Here is a 19,776-nt window from a genome sequence, read left to right as displayed (position 1 = left end):
GTGTGGGCGTCACTGGCTAAGCCAGTATGTATTGCCCATCCCTAATTATCATTGAGGTGGTGGTGGTGAGCTGCCTTCTAGAACCGCTGCAGTCCCTGTGGAGTGGCTACACCCGCAGTGCTGTTAGAATAGGAGTTCCAGGATTTTGAATCAACAACAGTGAAAGAATGGCAGATGGTTTGTGGCTTGGAGGGGAACTTGCAGGTGGTGTTATTCCCATGCATCTGCTGCCCTAAGCCTTCTAGGTGGTGGCTATTCCAGAACTGCCATGCTCAGGAGAGGCAGCTCTGAAGCATTAAAAGAGGGGAATTCTCCTCACACCCAGCTCACGCAGGATGTTCACTCCCCCAGCTGTCAGAGAGTCAGGACTCCAAGTCGGACATTGTCCTTTCACAATCACAAACCATTTCTTCCCTCTTCCCACCACACCCTATACACTGCAACAGTAAGTGGTCAAAAAGGCTAATGAAATGTTGACTTTTACCTCACAAAGGCTGGACTACAAAGGGAATGAAGTTATGCTTCAGTTATACACAGCCTTTGTCAGACCCAAACTGCACTCAGTTCTGAGCATCACAGATTAGAAAGGATATATTGGCCTTTAGTCTGATAGATCTACCAAAGTTATAATAAGACTTAAAGGGTTAAATTATGAGGACACATCACAATAACTTGGCTTGTATTCTCTTGAGTATATAAGATGCTGATCTAATTGAGATGTTCAAATCTCAGCACCACCTTCTCAAGGGCAATTAGGAATGGGCAATAAATGCTGGCTTAGCCAGCGATGCCCACATCCCATGAAAGAATAAAAAAATTGCATTAGGATATGGCAGGGTAGGTTCAGGGAAACCACTTCCTTTGGTGGAAAAATTTCAAACAAGAGGGCACAATGTTACAATTCGAATGAGGTCAGTCAGGAGTGAAATTAGGAAGCACCTTTTCACTTAAAAGATAGTGAAAATCTGGAATTCTCTCCCTCAAAGGACAATGGATGCTGGGTCAATTGAAATTTTCAAGATTAAACATTGACTAATTTTTATAAGCTAAGAATATTAAAAGACATGAATCAAAGGCAGGTAAATGAATTGAGGTACATCAGCCGTGATCTATTTGAATGACAGACTGTGCTCAAAGGAGCTGAAGGTTCATATATTTATATAGCTTTGCAAAGGTTGAATTTTACTAATCATTTTTTCTCCTTTGTAAATCCCTCCCACGGTTTATAACCCCATACACTGAAACTTTATTTTAATTGACCACATGCCTCTAAATGTGAGCAGGACTGCATGCTCCCGATATGCCATCGAAAACCACCTCCATCAACTTCTCTGTGTGAGACTCAAGCTATTGCAGATGGCATATTTAAATGAGATACATGAGCTGGCCTGGCAGCATCTGGTGAGACTAGCTCATTGTTCTGTGGACGAACAATATGGTCTCTTTGTGGCTGTCTGTGACTTTTTAAACCCTCCAATGGGACAACCTGTAGCATTTCTCCATTCCAATCAACCCTTCACCAACCGCACTAAACAGATTCTAATGCTAAGACTTGTTCTTGAGCCAGGCCACAGATCAAGCTTCAGGGTGTTCCTGCCTCCGATCAAAAAGCAGGGTAACTTGATACCAAAATGATTGGCAAAATCCGATGCTTTGAACAGAACAAAACAATCTAAAATGTCTCCAGTCATCACACGTTGGCTCTGATTATCCTCTGCAGAAACACAATAATGGCAATGTCCAAGCGTTCTTTTGTCTTTTAAATGTTTTAATTATAAAATTTGTCAATCAAAGTTTCACAGTAACAGCACTGGAATGCATAATGAAGTGAACAGCACTTCATTAATCAGAGCCTCTTTTAGAAGAATGCAAATACACATCTTCCTCCGAGGATTTCAATTTGCTTTAATGTTATTCATTAAGTTTTGTTATTTATTTTTGTTGGTAATCTACTGAAGGATAATTTTTTTAAAAGAAGTGCATTTGCTGAAACAAATGCTTTCTGCAACATAAAAAAAAGCTTTATAAACAAACACTCAAATTTGAATGAATTAGCAAATGAAATATGTTTACTTGGAGATCCACGGCAAAATGGCTCATTGATTCCTGAATATTCTTTGGTCTAACAGGAAGATACATTCTTTGAATTGATTGAAGGAGTGGGATTTGATCTCCTATCCACATCTGTTTGGAAAATTACTAGATGGGAATTTTCAGAGGTCAATTGCACAGCTGATCAGAATAACTCACCTATGGCTCAGCTATAGCACTCTCACCACTGTGTCAGAAGGTTGTGAATTGAAGTCCCATTCCAGAGGCTTAAGCATGTAATCTAGGTTGGCACTCACAGTGCAGCATCGTTGAAAGTAGTGTTTTTCAGATGAGAACCCAAGACTCCTTTTGTCTTCTTGGGTGGATATAGAAAATCCAATGGCATGATTTGAAGAGCAACAGTGGAATGGCCCTGGGCCTGGCCAATACTCATCCCTCAACCAACACCACTGAAACAGATCATCTGGTTATTGTCTGTGGAACCTTGCTCTGTGCATGTTGGCTGCTGTTTTTCTTAATTATCACAGTGACTACACTTCAAAGTGCGTCATTGATAGTAAAGTTCATCAGATGTGTAGAGGTCATTTAAGGTTGCAATATAAATGCAATTCTTTCTTCCTTTTGTTTTTCAACATGTGCCCATTCTGTGCTTTGGTCTATCATCAGAAAAGCAGAGTCTATGAATTGGTCCCTCTCTGACTGCCTCGCGATTTTGCAGTCAGCAGCAAAGCAACAGTGCTAGCCACTGACCTCGATGAAAGCTGCCAAAAGTATCTAGTAATCTCCATGCCACAGATTTCCCCTTTCCTGATGTCACTTTGTTTCTACTGCTAATTCAAGGGAAGCGCGAGGTATTCACCAATAGTGACATCTTTAAACATAAGTAGCCAATCAAATTGAAGTATTCTCACAAGCAGAAAACCTGGAATTAAAGCCACTGTACCCCTAAACTCTTATTTTTAAATCTCACAGACAGTAAAAGAAATGATTGGGGCATACACCTGGATTAAGATAGAAGCCAAAATATCATGATCAAGCTTAACATTGACATTAACATAAATCTTGACATTTCACAGATATGAAGTTACCCTTTCAGGGCCAGTGAGAATGTTCAGTTGTAATTATGAACTTAGTACACTGTTAAAAGCCCAGTTATACACCATTCAACAAAGTGTACCTTTTTCAAGAGTTTTTACAGTGAGACTAAGAGTGTAAGAGTGAAAGAAATTGTCAGTTCTATGATTTCTAATTGGTTGCAGTGAAGGGTGGGGAGGTAGGGGAAGGGGCCTCAACAGTGCACCCTCTAGGGAACTGCAGCATTACTGTCAGCAATTTCTGGATTATCCTGTGCATATGGGAACTCCAGAAATTGCTGTCATTTTCAGAGAGTGATGATGGCAAATACTGACATTTTGTCATCATCACTACCACAAAATCTAGGCCATTCTAAAATTATCATTCTGTGTTTCAGGATATTCTAACAGAATAAGCATCACATTTCTAGCAAACTATAGACCATACCTACTGGATATCTGACAACATGTCAGCACATACACAATTCATTCTGCATTGGGGTGTCTGTTGGCAGGTGTCCAATCCGAAAACTACCAAGAAATGGCAGAGAAGCCTGATGGGCTGAATCGCTCAGTCCTATTCCTATGTTCCAGTGTTGCTCATTATTTCAGATTCCAGCCAGTATACTAGTTAGCAAATGCCCCATTTCGGCCAGTATCCTAGTCAGTAGGTGCCCTATTTTAGCCAGTATTCTAGTCAATAAATGCCTTATTGTAGCCTGTATATTCGTCAACTTGTTTCTCAGCAGTAAACTTACTATTACATGTGATGATTATATCCCGAATTTGTACGCTTAAAATTTTGTTTTCCGCAGAAGCTAAGAAATCTTACTATTCATCTTTACTGTTTTAGTTTCATCAACTCCAGCTCTATACCTTCTCCATTGTCCTCACCTTGGATCGCATATTGATTTCCTGAGCAAAGAGTAATTAGGTAGGAAATCTGTATGGAGTCTCTACTCGCGGTAGTTTATATGGTTCCTGTAGGGAGTATAATAACGAAATGGGTTGACTTTCTTCTGAGGTCTCTACTTTCATGGGGAAACCCTTTCCAAAGAGCCCTCCAAAAATCAGAACTTTCCACAGGTAGAGATTTCCATCCATGCTGGGTGAGTTTACCCTGGGTGAAACCTTCCCATCTGTGTTCCATCTGGTAGTTAGTAAATGCCTATATAAAGATCAGCTTGCATAGAGATATGTTTCCATTCACCGGGAAAACATGAAGAAAATGTGTCACCTTATTTCTCTGTAGAGCAGTGCATTAGCCCCAACAGCCCACAAAGCAGCTGGTTAAAATCCCATATTTAAAAAATTCAAATAAAATTCCACATTTATAGCCAACACCTAATATTGTCATTCTAAATAACCCTAACGCAGTTGTCGTTTTGCGTAAATATGCCTGACATTGCTTCTCTAGGTTGCGTTTGAGGCTGAACTGTTTTTCAAGGCTGTCCATTTTGAGAAGTACAGATCCTTATATGCAAGCAGATTAATAACATTATCTAGCTTCCCAAATCATGTGGAACTTGGCCTGTATCAACCAGAAGCTGTTCGTTAAGAGGCAGTTGGCAATGATGATAGTGCAGTGATTCAACTTTCTGATTGAAGCATGTTTCAGATCAATAAGTTTGAGGTTATAAAGGGAGTGAGAATTCATTATGAACTGCAACATTTCTGACAAAATTGAACCTGATAAATGTCAAAGCTAACAATGATGCAGAAGCAGTGACACTGAATTAGAACTCCACTGAGTTTCGAATGCTTGGTATAATTGCTATTTGGATTCGTGCTGTGGAAAAGCTGTAGAATAATAGGGTCAGACATTCACTGCTGAGAGACTAGTGTTGGGATGTGTTCCTTTTTAAAGATATGAAGAGATCGTTGTATCAGATTTTTGTGTGCTTTTCAGTGAAATAATTACTCGATGATCATAAGACAAAAAAATTGAGGCTTTGATGGAGAAAACGAAGCTTGACTGTGGCTTGCCTTTTCTTGGTGCTTTACTTATTGAGCTTTCTTTTTTTCCAATGACTCTTAAGCTTCAGTAGCTGAGGTAATTTGTGGATCCATTTTGATTTTCTATAACCCTATTTACTGTGGAAAAGAAAGTTATTGTAGGGCACTTTGATCTGATGGACAGTTTATAGGGCCGCGCATTTTTCAGATATATGCTCAAACCCCCGGCTATTTCTTTTAGTTTAAACTTTACCTGACTTAACTCTGTCTGGGCCAAGCACCACCGTGAAAAGCAATGGATAGAAGTAGGTTTCTTAAGTTGTTGCCAATTTAAGAATGTTTCATTAATACCAGGAGCATCTAGTGGTGTTGGGCTATTTTTGTTGTGAAAAAAAGAACAGATGAATTCATCAAAACTTCGATCAGCAGGCACTGATGAAAATTGCCCCTTGTATCAGGGGTGTTTTATTTTAATTGCAACTGTTAACCAATGACATTTAGTTACAACAATGGTACAACATTTGATAGGATTGAGGTGAACCATCCTGAGTTTCATTATTTGAGTTCATTTTACGCTATAACTAAACTATCCACTTTGAAGTCAGCATTAAGTCTTAATCAGCTCTTCTATGAACACAAGGGTATTGGAAACACTGGAAGGCTTAGTAAAGCAGAAACAGAGAAGTCTAGCTCATTCCATTGCAGGGACAAATGATTGAGTTATTGTAATTAATAGAAAATTAAAATATCCCTTGGGTCAAGTTTATATCAAAGCCATGTGAACTAATCAATGATGCTTCTGCCTCTCCTGGCATTCTAACGTATAATTTCCGTTTCAGTCACATTTATCACTCAAGATATGCTGAATATAGAAAATCATTGGATTTCTAGTTCAGTCCACTGGTTTTCCAACAGATCTGGGACAGTTAGGGTCAGCAAAATACTGAGGGATTCATTGGCATGGATTTTCCGGCCCCACTGTGGTGGAGCCTACTATGGGAGATGTGACGGGCCAGTGAAAAGCCCATCAGCTTTCAGCTGGACCAAATGGTGGTGGACACGGCCAGAAAATCTCACCCAAACTGTCTCATATCTCAGCCTCACCATTTTTCAAAGGTCATAAAATGTGTTGGTTCTGGCATTGGAAGATGCTTAACTGTGCATTAACTAGACCGTATATATCCAGGGGCTAGATAATTGTTTCTCGTGGGCCAAAATGAAGAGAATGCAAGCACATGTGAGGTGTGGGAGGGTGGGTAGGATTTATTTTTTAAAACACTGTTGTGCTGGCAAACCTACTATACTGAAAACTCTGCTCTCATTTTTAGGTAGAATTCCCGGTGGATACTGGGGAGTCCACCTGAATTATAATTATGATCCCAAATCTGCGCTGGATATATTCTCAACAAACCCCCCCCCCCACCCGACTCCCTGCTCCTCTGCAGAGATGTGTGCTAATGAAGGGGGAGGAAGTTTTCGAAAAACCTACAACCACTGGTCTATAAATAGATTTGAAAGTCACTGAAATTGAGAGATGGCAAGGCTGGAATGTCGGGATGAAAAATATAATACGCAGACTTCAGACCTTAGCTATTTAATTACCACACCTATTTATCTACTAATAGATGCAATACACAATATAATACACGTTGCAATTATATGAAACATGCATTTTGTGATGGATTATTCAAACAAGGAAACTGCCCATTAGTTTATTGCTGACTTTTCTCTGTGCATCTTGATTAACTGGAACTTTCAGCCAATCAAGATGCTTTAGTGACGGTGAAGTAAGTAATAAAGAGATTTATTTTGATTGCTATGTGAAAGCTTTGAGGCTATTGAACAGCACTGTTCACAGTTATTTACTTTTTCTCTGCGGACAACCCTGAAAGACATTTCTTTCAGTGGTGATGGCCCCATTGCTGAACATAGGAAATTATTTTCAGCAATATGCAAAATGATTTTGAAATATATGGTACAGAAACACCTGATAAAGCACAGCCAGGCAAGAGACAAGCATCGATTGAAGCTTTAACTAACCCATTGGATGTTTTGCAGAAATTACTACCGCGCAAGACTTTCTTTAAAATTCATTCATGGGATGTGGGCTTCGCTGGCTGGGCCAGCATTTATTGACCATCCCTGGTTGCCATCGAGAAGGTGGTGGTGAGCGGTCTTCCTGAACCGCTGCAGTCCATGTGGTGTAGGTACACCCACAGTGCTGTTAGGAAGGATTTTGACCCAGCGACAGTGAAGGAAAGGTAATATATTTCGAAGTCAGTATGGTGAGTAGCTTGGAGGGGAACTTCCAGGTGGTGGTGTTCCCATCTATCTGCTGCCCTTGTTCTTCTAGATGGTAGAGGTCATGGGTTTGGAAGGTGCTGTCCAGGGAGCCTTGGTAAGTTCGTGCAGTGCCTCTTGTAGATGGCATACACTATTGCCACTGTGCGTCAGTGGTGGAGGGAGTGAATGTTTGTGGATGGGGCGCCAATCAAGTGGGCTGCTTTGTCCTGGATGATGTCAAACTTCTTGAGTGTTGTTGGAGTTGCATTCATCCAGACATGTGGAAATTATTCCATCACACTCCTGACTTGTGCCTTGTAGATGGGGAACAGGTTTTGGGGAGTCAGGAGGTGAGTTACTCACCACAGGATTCCTTGCCTCTGACCCTGCTCTTGTAGCCACAGCATTTATATTCGGGTCAATGATAACCCCCAGGATGTTGATAGTGGGGGATTCAGTGATGGTAATGCCATTGAATGTCAAGGGGTGATGAATTGATTCTCTCTTGTTGGAGATGGTCATTGCCTGGCACTTCTGTAGCACGACTGTTGTTTGCCACTTGTTCCAGGATTTTGACCCAGCGACAGTGAATGAACGGTGATATATTTCCACCTCAGGATGGTGAGCGACTTGGAGGGGAATGTCCAGTTGGTGGTGTTCCCATCTATCTGCTGCCCTTGTTCTTCTAAAACGGTAGTGATCGTGGGTTGGAAGGTGCTGTTGAAGGAGCCTAGGTGAATTCCTACAGTGCATCTTGTAGATAGTACATACTGCTGCTACTGTGCATCGGAGGTGGAGGAAGTGAATGTGGTGCCAATCAAGCGGGCTGCTTTGTCCTGGATGGTGTCAAGCTTCTTTTGTATTGTGGGAGCTGCACTCATCCAGGCAAGTGGAGCGTATTCCATCACATTCCTGACTTGTGCCTTGTAGATGGTGGACAGGCTTTGGGGAGTCAGGAGGTGAGTTACTCATTGCACAATTCCCAGTCTCTGACCTGCTCTTGTAGCCACAGTATTTATATGGCTAGTCCAGTTCAGTTTCTGGCCAATGGTAGCTCCTAGGATGTTGATAGTGGGGGATTCAGTGATGGTAATGCCGTTGAGCATCAGGGGGTGATGATTGGGTTCTCTCTCGTTGGAGATAAATACAGAAAATGCAATAAACTTCAGTGTTCAAAAAGATCTGGCAAGATTTTTTCATCAGATAATAAAGACTGTGGATGGAATTTTCAGCCGAGCCTGCCGCCAGGCTCGTCCAGTTCTGCCAAAAGTCAATGGACTTTTGGCTGGGCCTCTGAATCCCTTGCAGCGGGTCACGCCACAATGGGGCTAGAAAACCCCAGCCAATGAAATGGCAGACTCACATTTTGGATAGAAAATTGATGTAAAAATACAAACAGTAGGAATGAATAAATAGAAAATTTACAAACTGGAGAGTGCTTCTTGAGAGGTGTACCACTTTGCGATTGTCTTGGGAACTGTACAAGTATATATATGTTAGCAGTACGACTAATGGGATCATCTGTAGGGTCTCCCAATTCACAGATGACACTATAAATAGAGGCAGAATAAGTAATCAGGATCTGATAAAGTTGAACACTTTAGGAAGCTGGATCAGTAGGTGAGAAATGCAGCTAAACATTAAATAATTAGCACGGGGCCAAAGCATGAATTGTGAGCTTATGCAGCACAGTGGTCAAAAATTGTTTGGGTAAGTCATTGATATCACCAGACAAACATGAACCTGAGGTAAAATGATGCAAATAAGTTGTTGTAGCAGGAGAATAAAGTAATTTTAAAAAAATAATATTGTTACCAGAGACCTCTGCAATGGTCCCTATAGCAGAAGAAGGATACAATACGTCTTGAGAGGGTTCAGATTAGACAGTCAAAATAGAACCAAGGCTCAAAAGTCTAAATTGAGGAAAGGATGAGTGATTTGGACTTCACCCTGGTAAGGAGGGAACTTCGCAATAATGTACCAAAAGATTTTTAAAGTCAATGCAAACAAGCTATGGACAATAATGAAAGGGGCAAAAACAAACAGACACAATTTAAACTAATAAATACAGGACAAATTATTTAACAGGGAAAAATGTTAAAATAAATAATATAAATGGGTTCATAGTGGTCTGGTTTGTTTCTGAAGAGGAACTGATGCGGACTATTGTAAATGTAATGCCTGACTGCTTTGTGATCCAATGCATTAGGAAAGGCTGGGGAGAAACTTGGTCACGGTAAGTGACTCAAACATGAGGATGTGCCATTCTTAGAGATAGACACCATAAAAATGGTCAAGTTTAACATGCTCTGGGATGCAGAAATACCAGTACAACAATCAAACATATCATTTTATAAAGGCACAATTCAAGGATGGTCAAATTTAACACGTTCTGGGATGCAGAAATACCAGTACTACAATCAAACATATCATTTTATAAAGGCACGATTCAAGAATGTAACTTAAGGAAATTAATGATGGGAGGGTGTGGAAGGATAACCTTTAAAAACAGCACTTTCATAGAGTGGAAGTGGAACATAATAATAGTGTGCAAGATAAATAGATGCACTGAATCAGAAACCCCAACTCTCACCCTCATTGCATCAAAAATGCATTTGAATATGGACCTCAAAAGTGCCATAATCTACCAGGCTACAAGCCAAGAACTGAAAAGACTTGAGGCTGGGTAGGTTTTTTCAGTCACCACAGACACAATGGGCCAAATTGACTCCTTCTGTGCTATAAATTTCTATGATTCTATGAGCAAAAGTATATCAGGCAAGAAAACACAAAGTCGATTCAGAAATTAATCCAAAGTGGGCAGACCTTTAAAAATTCCACACACTCACTTGGGTGAACATGCACTCAGTCAGAAGTATGTTAGAAGTGTGGTTAAATGGGTACAGGAAGAGCTGGGGGGACAAAAAACTTACATGTATAAAACATGACTCCACCACTGCTACAACAGGAAGAGGTCAGTCACAGAAGAGGGGAAAACCATAAAAGATGCTAATGGGGCAGAAAGCAAAAAAAATCAACACAAGACAATTGATAGACTTGATGATCAATACCTCCAAATATTCATTATAGTGACATAAGTAACATGCCCTCCCTAAATAGCAATAACCTAAATCCAATTACCGATTTCAATATAACTAAAATTGAAGTCCTAGAAAGGTTAAAAGGATTCAAGACAAATGAATCCACAGGGATAGGCTTTGTTTCAGAATAGAGAGAGAGATAGAGAGAGATGATATTTGAGGCACTGGCTATAATTGAGAGACTCAGTGAACACAAGGATATGATGATATATGATATGATATATTGGGCTAGGGAGCTGACCATTTTAAAAGATCACAAGGTTACTGCAGGCAGTAATAGACTCATTAGTTTCACTTCATATTTATACAAAATAATGGAAATGATCATCAGGAATAAACTAGTGAATTATCTTTAGGATAATCTAGTAAACAGCAACTAATTTGGATTCAGAAGGAGAAATTCCTGACTCCTTTTTTGAAGAGGTACACTGTGGAAATGATAATGTTGTACCTGTACATTCAAAAATAAATTAACTAAACTCCACATGTAAACAAGAGGGATTCAAGATAACATTCAGGAATGGATTTTTAAAAAAGCTAACATGGAAGACTTGTGATGGGCTGGAGGAAAGAAGTACCAAACCAGGTGCACCAAGGTGTGTTTTAGGAACTTGTTTCTAATTTATATTGATTGCTAGGGTGCAGAAACTTGAATTCAAATTGGTCAGTTTTACAGATGGTATCAAACTAGAAGCAGGTGATTCTGAAGTGGCTGTTTGGGAACTACAAAAGGAGTTGTACCAAGTTTGAGTGTGCGTTGAGCAATAACAAACTTAAAGTATTGCATAATTAATGAATGGTGTTGAAATAGTTTAGAGTGAAGCTGAGAGGCATCTATCAGTTTTATTGGATATGATGACCAGAACTTTTCTTTTGAAACCTGCAAACCTTTGGGTAGCAAACCAATAAAAATTGAGATGGGGAGAAATTCTGCTGAAACCCTATCAGGAAATGCATGTTACAATTTTCCTTCACCCACTAAAGTTGCAGTTGCCTACCTTTAGTTCACCTGACTGCAAGTAAATTTGACTTGGTGTGAACTATGTGCTTGACTCATTCTCTACTGCATTTTCCTTCATTGTTGCTCATTTTTCACCCGCTACACATGTCTATTTTAAAGGTGGGTGTCTTTAGACTAGTAAAGAGTCTCAGAGTTGAGAAAGTACAGTGGAGCCTGTGTTAAAGCATGCTGTGAAACTCTGAGAAGATGTAAATGAGAATATGGAGAGGAAATGTCAAACCCTACCTGTAGAACCCATGCCAGAGGGCCGACAGCAAAGAACTTATCTGCATCTCATAAATCCAACATGGGTATCTTTAATATAGTAGAGTATACCTCAACAATTCACAGGAGGATTAGACACAAAAGTTGACATGAAGCAATGTAATATGATAGTAGGGCAAATGACCCAAAACATTGTCAAAGAAGTAGGTGTTAGCCAGCACCTTACAGGAAGAGAATTTTAGTGAGGTATGTCCACAAGATGCAGTGTGGAAATGTCAACAACTGGCAGCAGAGTTGTAGTTTCTTTCTACCAGGGGCTTAGAGCTGTCAGCAGCTGTTATGTCTACAGGACTCAATCTTTATGCTACCAATTAATTCCAGGCAATGTTGGATTTTCTAAATCACATTAGCAAATTGGCCTCACATTGAACAGTGGCATCACATTCCACATGTCTCTACGTCATCCAAGGGCATATGCGGTATCAGGTAATACAAAGCATTGAGCACCAAATGCTATAACTAGACAGATAGTCAGGACTCTGAAGTCCTGCTTCGATTGCCTGGATATGCCTAAGGGGTCTCTGTGGCATAGTCCATAAAGGCTATTCAGAATTGTAATAAAAGCAAAAAAATGCGGATGCTGGAAATCCAAAACAAAAACAAAAATACCTGGAAAAACTCAGCAGGTCTGGCAGCATCTGCGGAGAGGACAGTTAACATTTCGAGTCTGAATGACCCTTCAGCAGAACTAAGTAAAAATAGAAAAGACGTGAAATATAAGCTGGTTTAGGGTTGGGGGGGGGGTGCTAGATCTGGATAGAGGACTAGTGATAGGTGGAGATAACCAAAAGATGTCACAGATAAAAGGACAAAGAGGTGTTGAAGGTGGTGATATTATCTGACGAATGTGCTAAGTAAGGATAGAAAGCAGGACAAGCAAGGTACAGATAGCCCTAATGGGGGGTGGGGTGGGGTGAAAGAATCAAAAAAGGCTAAAAGGTAGAGATAAAACAATGGATGGAAATACATTTAAAAATAATGGAAATAAGTGGGAAAAGAAAAATCTATATAAATTATTGGAAAAAAAGGGGGGCTGGAAATCAGAAAGAGGGTGGGGAAGGAGGAGAGAATTCATGATCTAAAATTGTTGAACTCAATATTCATTCCGGAAGGCTGTAAAGTGCTTAGTCGGAAGATGAGGTGCTGTTCCTCCAGTTTGCATTGAGCTTCACTGGAACAATACAGCAAGCCAAGAACGGACATGTGGGCATAAGAACAGGGTCAGAGATGGACCATGTGAAAATGATGGAGGGGTGGAATTTGGAAGCAAACTTAATAAATTTTTCCAGATCCAGATGAGAGCATGAGGCAGTAATCATCGATGTACCGAAGAAAGAGTTGTGGGAGGGGGCCAGAGTAGGATTGGAACAAGGAATGTTCCACGTACCCCATAAAGACACAGGCATAGCTGGGGCCCATGTGGGTACCCATAGCCACACCTTTTATTTGGAGGAAGTGAGAGGAGTTTAAGGAGAAATTGTTCAGTGTGAGAACAAGTTCAGCCAGACAGAGGAGAGTAGTGGTGGATGGGGATTGTTCGGACCTCTGTTCGAGGAAGAAGAAGAGAGCCATCAAACCATCCCGGTGGGGGATGGAGGTATAGAGGGCCTGTTCCTGCCCCACGGAACTCATTTCTTGCTATCTTGACTCCATTCTCTCTCCCCTTGTCCAGACCCTTCTCACCAACATCCGAGATTTCTCTGACACCTTACATCATATCAACAATTTCCAGTTCCCTGGCCCCAACCGCCTCCTCTTCACCATGGACGTCCAATCCTTCTACACCTCCATCCCCCACCAGGATGGTCTGATAACTCTCCACTGCTTCCTCGAACAGAGGCCCAAACAATTCTCATCCACCACTACTCTCCTCCATCTGGCTGAACTTGTTCTCACACTGAACAATTTCTCCTTTAACTCCTCTCACTATGGGTACCTGCATGGGCCCCAGCTATGCCTGTGTCTTTATGGGGTATGTGGAACATTCCTTGTTCCAGTCCTAATCCAGCCCCCTCCCACAACTCTTTCTCCGGTACATCGATGATTACTTCGGTGCTGCTTCATGCTCTTGTGTGGACCTGGAAAAATTTATTAATTTTGCTTCCAATTTCCACCACCCCATCATTTTCACATGGTCCATCTCTGACACTTCCCTTCCCTTCCTTGACCTCTCTGTCTCAATTTCTGGTGATAGGCTGTCCACCAATCTCCATTTCAAGCCTACCGACTCCCACAGCTACCTCGACTACAGGGTGACCTCTTTGCAGAACACCTGTGGTCTGTCCGCAAGAAAGACCCAAACCTCCCCGTCGCTTGCCATTTCAACACTCCACCCTGCTCTCTTGCCCACATGTCTGTCCTTGGCTTGCTGCATTGTTCCAGTGAAGCCCAACGCAAACTGGAGGAACAGCACCTTATCTTCTGACTAGGCACTTTACAGTCTTCCGGACTCAATATTGAGTTCAACAATTTTAGATCATGAATTCTCTCCTCCATCGCCCCCCCCCCCCATTTCCGATTCCCCCCCCACCCCTTTTTTCCTATAATTTATATAGATTTTTCTTTTCCCACCTATTTCCATTATTTTTAAATGTATTTCCATCCATTGTTTTATCTCTACCTTTTAGCCTTTTTTGATTCTTTCACCCCACCCCACCTCCACTAGGGCTATCTGTACCTCTCCTTTCTCAGTGACTGTCTCCGTCTCCGACTTATCCCACATAGGTTTCAATTGAAATTCCATCCCTCTTGTTTCGAACCCACCCAGGATTACAGGTATCTCCTGGACATAAAACGTTTCTAAGTGTGTGAGTTGAGAGTGATGAGAAGAATGATTTACCCTGGCAGAACAGAACGGAGGAGATCATTCAGCCTCTTGCGGCACTGAGTGGCTGTCTTCTTTTGCAGGGCATAATGGTATGTGTGTGTGTCTGAGCTCAGTGTGTGTCTGAGCTCAGTGTGTGTCTGTCCGAGCTCAGTGTGTCTGTGTCCGAGCTCAGTGTGTGTGTGTATGTGTGTCCGATGTCATTGTGTGTGTGTCTAAACTGAGTGTGTGTGTGTTTGAGCTCAGTGTGTGTGTCTGAGCTCAACGTGTGTGAGTCTGAGTTCAGTGTGTGTGTGTGTCTGAGCTCAGAGTGTGTCTGAATGTGTCTGTTCCCGTCACATTCTGAGATCCACACTCAGTGCCATGCGCCGCCATATGAACACACTTGACCTCTCCCTCCAGCAGTGTCTCAACAAGAAACTTTTTCTCTTTCTCTCAAGTGCTAAGGAACACAAGCTCCAACTACTCATCGACACCAACACCCATCTAGGACCCTCCACCCCTGCCTGTCCCTCCGTCCCCACCCCATCTTCCAATCCCAGCCCCGGTTATGTTTTCACTATATCCCCTGACCTTCCCCTCTCCGACGCTGAATGTTCAGTGCTCAGCAAAGGAATTAGTTTCATACCCTTATGCCCTCATCTCAATGAATTTCGGGCTCGGCACGATGCTGAACTCTTCTTCCGCCGTCTTGTCTCCGTGCTCACTTCTTTGGGCAGGAGTCCTCTCCCCGTTCAACGGATCCTTTTACCCACATCCAATATTCTCCCTCCACCTGGACCCCTCCCTCTGGATTCTTACTTTCTCTTGATCTTTTCATTGAGAACTGTTGGCGTGACATTAGTCGTCTCAATGTCTCTGCTCCCCTCACCCATTCTAATCTGTCTCTCTCTGAACTTACTGCACTCCGTTTTCTCAGGTCCAACCCCAACATTGTCATCAAACTTGCTGACAAGGGCGGTGCTGTTGTTGTCTGGCGCACTGACCTCTACCTTGCAGAGGCTGAGCATCAACTCGCAGACACTTCCTCTTACCTCTCCCTGGGCCATGACCCCACCACTGAACATCAAGCCATTGTTTCCAGGACTGTCACTGACCTCATCTCCTCTGGAGATCTTCCTCCCACAGCTTCCAACCTGATAGTCGCCCAACCTTGGACGGCCCGCTTCTACCTCCTACCCAAAACCCACAAACAGAACTGTCCCGGTAGACCGATCATGTCAGCCTGTTCCTGCCCCATGGAACTCATTTCTCGTTATCTTGACTCCCTTCTCTCTCCCCTTGTTCAGTCCCTTCCCACCAACAGCCGTGATTCCTCTGACAACTTACGTCACATCAGCAATTTCCAGTTCCCTGGACCCAACCATTTCCTCTTCACCATGGACGTCCAATCCCTCTACACCTCCATCCCCCACCAGGATGGTCTGAGGGCCCTTAGCTTCTTCCTCGAACAGAGGCCCAAACAATCCCCATCCACCAGCACTCTCCTCCGTCTGGCTGAACTTGTCCTCACACTGAACAATTTCTCCTTTAACTCCTCTCACTTCCTCCAAATAAAAGGTGTGGCTATGGGTACCCGCATGGGCCCCAGCTTTGCCTGTCTCTTTATGGGGTATGTGGAACATTCCTTGTTCCAGTCCTACTCTGGCCCCCTCCCACAACTCTTTCTCCTGTACATCGAGGATTACTTTGGTGCTGCTTCATGCTCTCGTCGGGACTTGGAAAAATTTATTAATTTTGCTTCCAATCTCCACCCCTCCATCATTTTCACATGGTCCATCTCTGACACTTCCCTTCCCTTCCTTGACCTCTCTGTCTCAATTTCTGGCGATAGACTGTCTACCAATATCCATTACAAGCCTACCGACTCCCACAGCTACCTTGACTACAGCTCCTCACACCCCGCTTCCTGTAAGGACTCCATCCCATTCTCTCAGTTCCTTCGCTTCCGTCGAATCTGTTCCGATGATGCTACCTTCAAAAACAGTTCCTCTGACATGTCCTCCTTCTTCATTAACCGAGGTTTTCCACCCACGATCGTTGACAGGGCCCTCAACCGTGTCCGGCCCATCTCCTGCGCATCCGCCCTCATGCCTTCTCCTCCCTCCCAGAAACATGATAGGGTCCCCCTTGTCCTCACTTATCACCCCACCAGCCTCCGCATTCAAAGGATCATCCTCCGCCATTTCCGCCAACTCCAGCATGATGCCACCATCAAACACATCTTCCCTTCACCCCCCCTGTCGGCATTCCGTAGAGATCATTCACTCCGGGACACCCTGGTCCACTCCTCCATCACCCCCTACTCCTCACCTATGGCACTACCCCATGCTCACGCAAAAGATGTAACACCTGCCCCTTCACTTCCTCTCTCCTCACCGTTCAAGGGCCCAAACATTCCTTTCAAGTGAAGCAGCATTTCACTTGCATTTCCCCCAACTTAGTCTACTGCATTCATTGCTCCCAATGTGGTCTCCTCTACATTGGAGAGACCAAACGTAAACTGGGCGACCGCTTTGCAGAACACCTGCGGTCTGTCTGCAAGAATGACCCAAACCTCCCTGTTGCTTGCCATTTTAACACTCCACCCTGCTCTCTTGCCCACATGTCTGTCCTTGGCTTGCTGCATTGTTCCAGTGAAGCCCAGCGCAAACTGGAGGAACAACACCTCATCTTCCGACTAGGGACTTTACAGCCTTCCGGACTGAATATTGAATTCAACAACTTTAGGTCTTGAGCTCCGTCCTCCATCCCCACCCCCTTTCTGTTTCTTCCCCCTTCCTTTTGTTTTTTCCAATAAATTATATAGATTTTTCTTTTCCCACCTATTTCCATTATTTTTAAATATTTTTTAATTTTTTATGCTCCCCCACCCCCACTAGAGATATACCTTGAGTGCCCTACCTTCCATTCTTAATTAGCACATTTGTTTAGATAATATCACCAACCTAGCACCTATGTGTTCTTTTGTTCTTTTGTCTGTGACATATTTTGATGATCTGCTTCTATCACTGCTTGTTTGTCCCTACAACCACACACCCCCCTCCACTTCTCTCCCCCCACCCAACCTCCCCCCACACACACACCTTAAACCAGCTTATATTTCACCCCTTCCTTGGATTCACCTAGTTCTGTTGAAGGGCCATGAGGACTCGAAACTTCAACTCTTTTTTTCTCCGCCGATGCTGCCAGACCTGCTGAGTTTTTCCAGGTAATTCTGTTTTTGTTTTGGATTTCCAGCATCCGCAGTTTTTTTGTTTTTATATATAGGTCAGTGAGCATAGGAGTGATCAGGGAAACGGGATCTGGTGAGGTTTAGGATACAGATAGCAGACTTTTGGATATGTTCAAGCTAATGGAGTGAGGAAGGTTGGAGGCTGGCCAGGTGAACAGTGAAATAGTGAAGTCTAAAGGTAAACATATGGATGAGATTTTCAGCAGCAGATAAGCTGAGACAGGGCAGGGCCCGGCAATGTTACGGAGATGAAAGTAGGCAGTCTCAGTGACAGTCTGCATGTGCGATCAGCACTCATCTCAGGGTCAAATATGGCAATTTTCTCCCCACACCCCCACCCAACTTCCAACTTGGTTGTAGAGCAATGGGAGCAGGGATGCCCTGTATTCAGCAGAAATGATCATTCATGATCGCAGCAAAGAAATACGTTTGGGAGCTGGTGTGTTCAAGACACTCCTGTTGCATCATTCCCCTCAATCGTGTGAGCAAGGATTACCTTGCTCTTCAGATCACGAGGGGTATCTTCCTCATCTCAGGGCTTCTCAGACTGAGCAGGGGCTGGTGGGGGGTGGACGTGGAGAGAGGCTGTTCTGTGCTGTCCAGACAGTACTCCTTGGTCTAAAGCAGCTATATGCCTGCTCCAATTTCCTTCACTGGTTCTCCAGACAGAGGCTTCAGGCTGGTCTGTTCATCACTCATGTTCTAACCGCTCCACAGCTCACCGTTAGAGGGCTCTTGTTTCTTCTTCCTGCTGCTGCCTCTGCTTGCTTTCCCTTTCCTTATGGCTTCTGGCTCCACTCCCTCTTCAGTCCACGCTGAAGGTTCCTCACTGTACCTGCCCACCAATATCCATTACAAGCCTACCGACTCCCACAGCTACCTCGACTACAGCTCCTCACACCCCGCTTCCTGTAAGGACTCCATCCCATTCTCTCAGTTCCTTCATCTCCGTCGCATCTGTTCCGATGATGCTACCTTCAAAAACAGTTCCTCTGACATGTCCTCCTTCTTCCTTAACCGAGGTTTTCCACCCACGATCGTTGACAGGGCCCTCAACCGTGTCCGGCCCATCTCCTGCTCATCCGCCCTCATGCCTTCTCCTTCCTCCCAGAAAAGCCTTCAGCTCAAGGTCTAGACCCCACACCCCCCTCCCCTCTCCGCTCTCCTCCTCAGCTCGTGCTTGGGGTGGCCTCCTCCCCCGCTCTTCCCCCTCTCTTCCCCTTTCCCCCTTTTCCCCCTCTCATCCCCCTCTTCCCCCTCCCCCTCTCCCCCTCCCCCTCTCCCCCTTCATCCTCTTCCACCACTCTTCCTGCCCTCACTCTCTTCACCCCCTCTCCATCCTCCCTTCCCCCTCCCCTCCCTTCCTCCTCCTCCTATCCTCCCCTCCCCCTCCCCCTCTCTTCCCTCCCCCTTCCCCTCTCTCCCTTGCCCCCTTCCCCCCTCTCTCCCCCTTGCCCCCCTTCCCCCTCTCTCCGTTGCCCCCTTCCCCCTCTCTCCCTTGCCCCCTCTCTCCCTTGCCCCCCTTCCCCCTCCCTCCTTTGCCCCCTTCCCCCTCCCTCCCTTGCCCCCCTTCCCCCCTTCCCCTTCCCCCCTCCCTTCTCCCCCATACTCCCCTCTCTCCCCTCCCCCTCTCTCCCCCCCACCCCTCTCTCCCAGCTCATGCTTGGGATGGGCCCTGCTCTGCCCCTCTCTTCCCCCTTCCCCACTCTCTTCCTCCTCCCCCTCTCCTCCCCCTCCCCCACTCATCCCCCCTCTCTGCCTCCTCCCTTCCCCCTCCCTTCCCCCTCCCCTCCCTTCCTCCTCCTCCCATCCCCCTCTCCCCCTTACCCCCTCTCTACCTTGCCCCCTTCCCCCTCCCCCTCTCTCCTTTCTCCGCTCCCCCCATTACCCCCTCCCTCCCCTCCCCCTCTCTCCCTTCCCCCCTCTCTCCCAGCTCATGCTTGGGGTAGGCCCTCCTCCACTCCTCC

The sequence above is a fragment of the Carcharodon carcharias genome, chromosome 7 (genome assembly GCF_017639515.1).
Source record: "Carcharodon carcharias isolate sCarCar2 chromosome 7, sCarCar2.pri, whole genome shotgun sequence".
NCBI lineage: Eukaryota > Metazoa > Chordata > Chondrichthyes > Lamniformes > Lamnidae > Carcharodon > Carcharodon carcharias.
Note: the sequence above shows the minus strand (reverse complement) of the source record.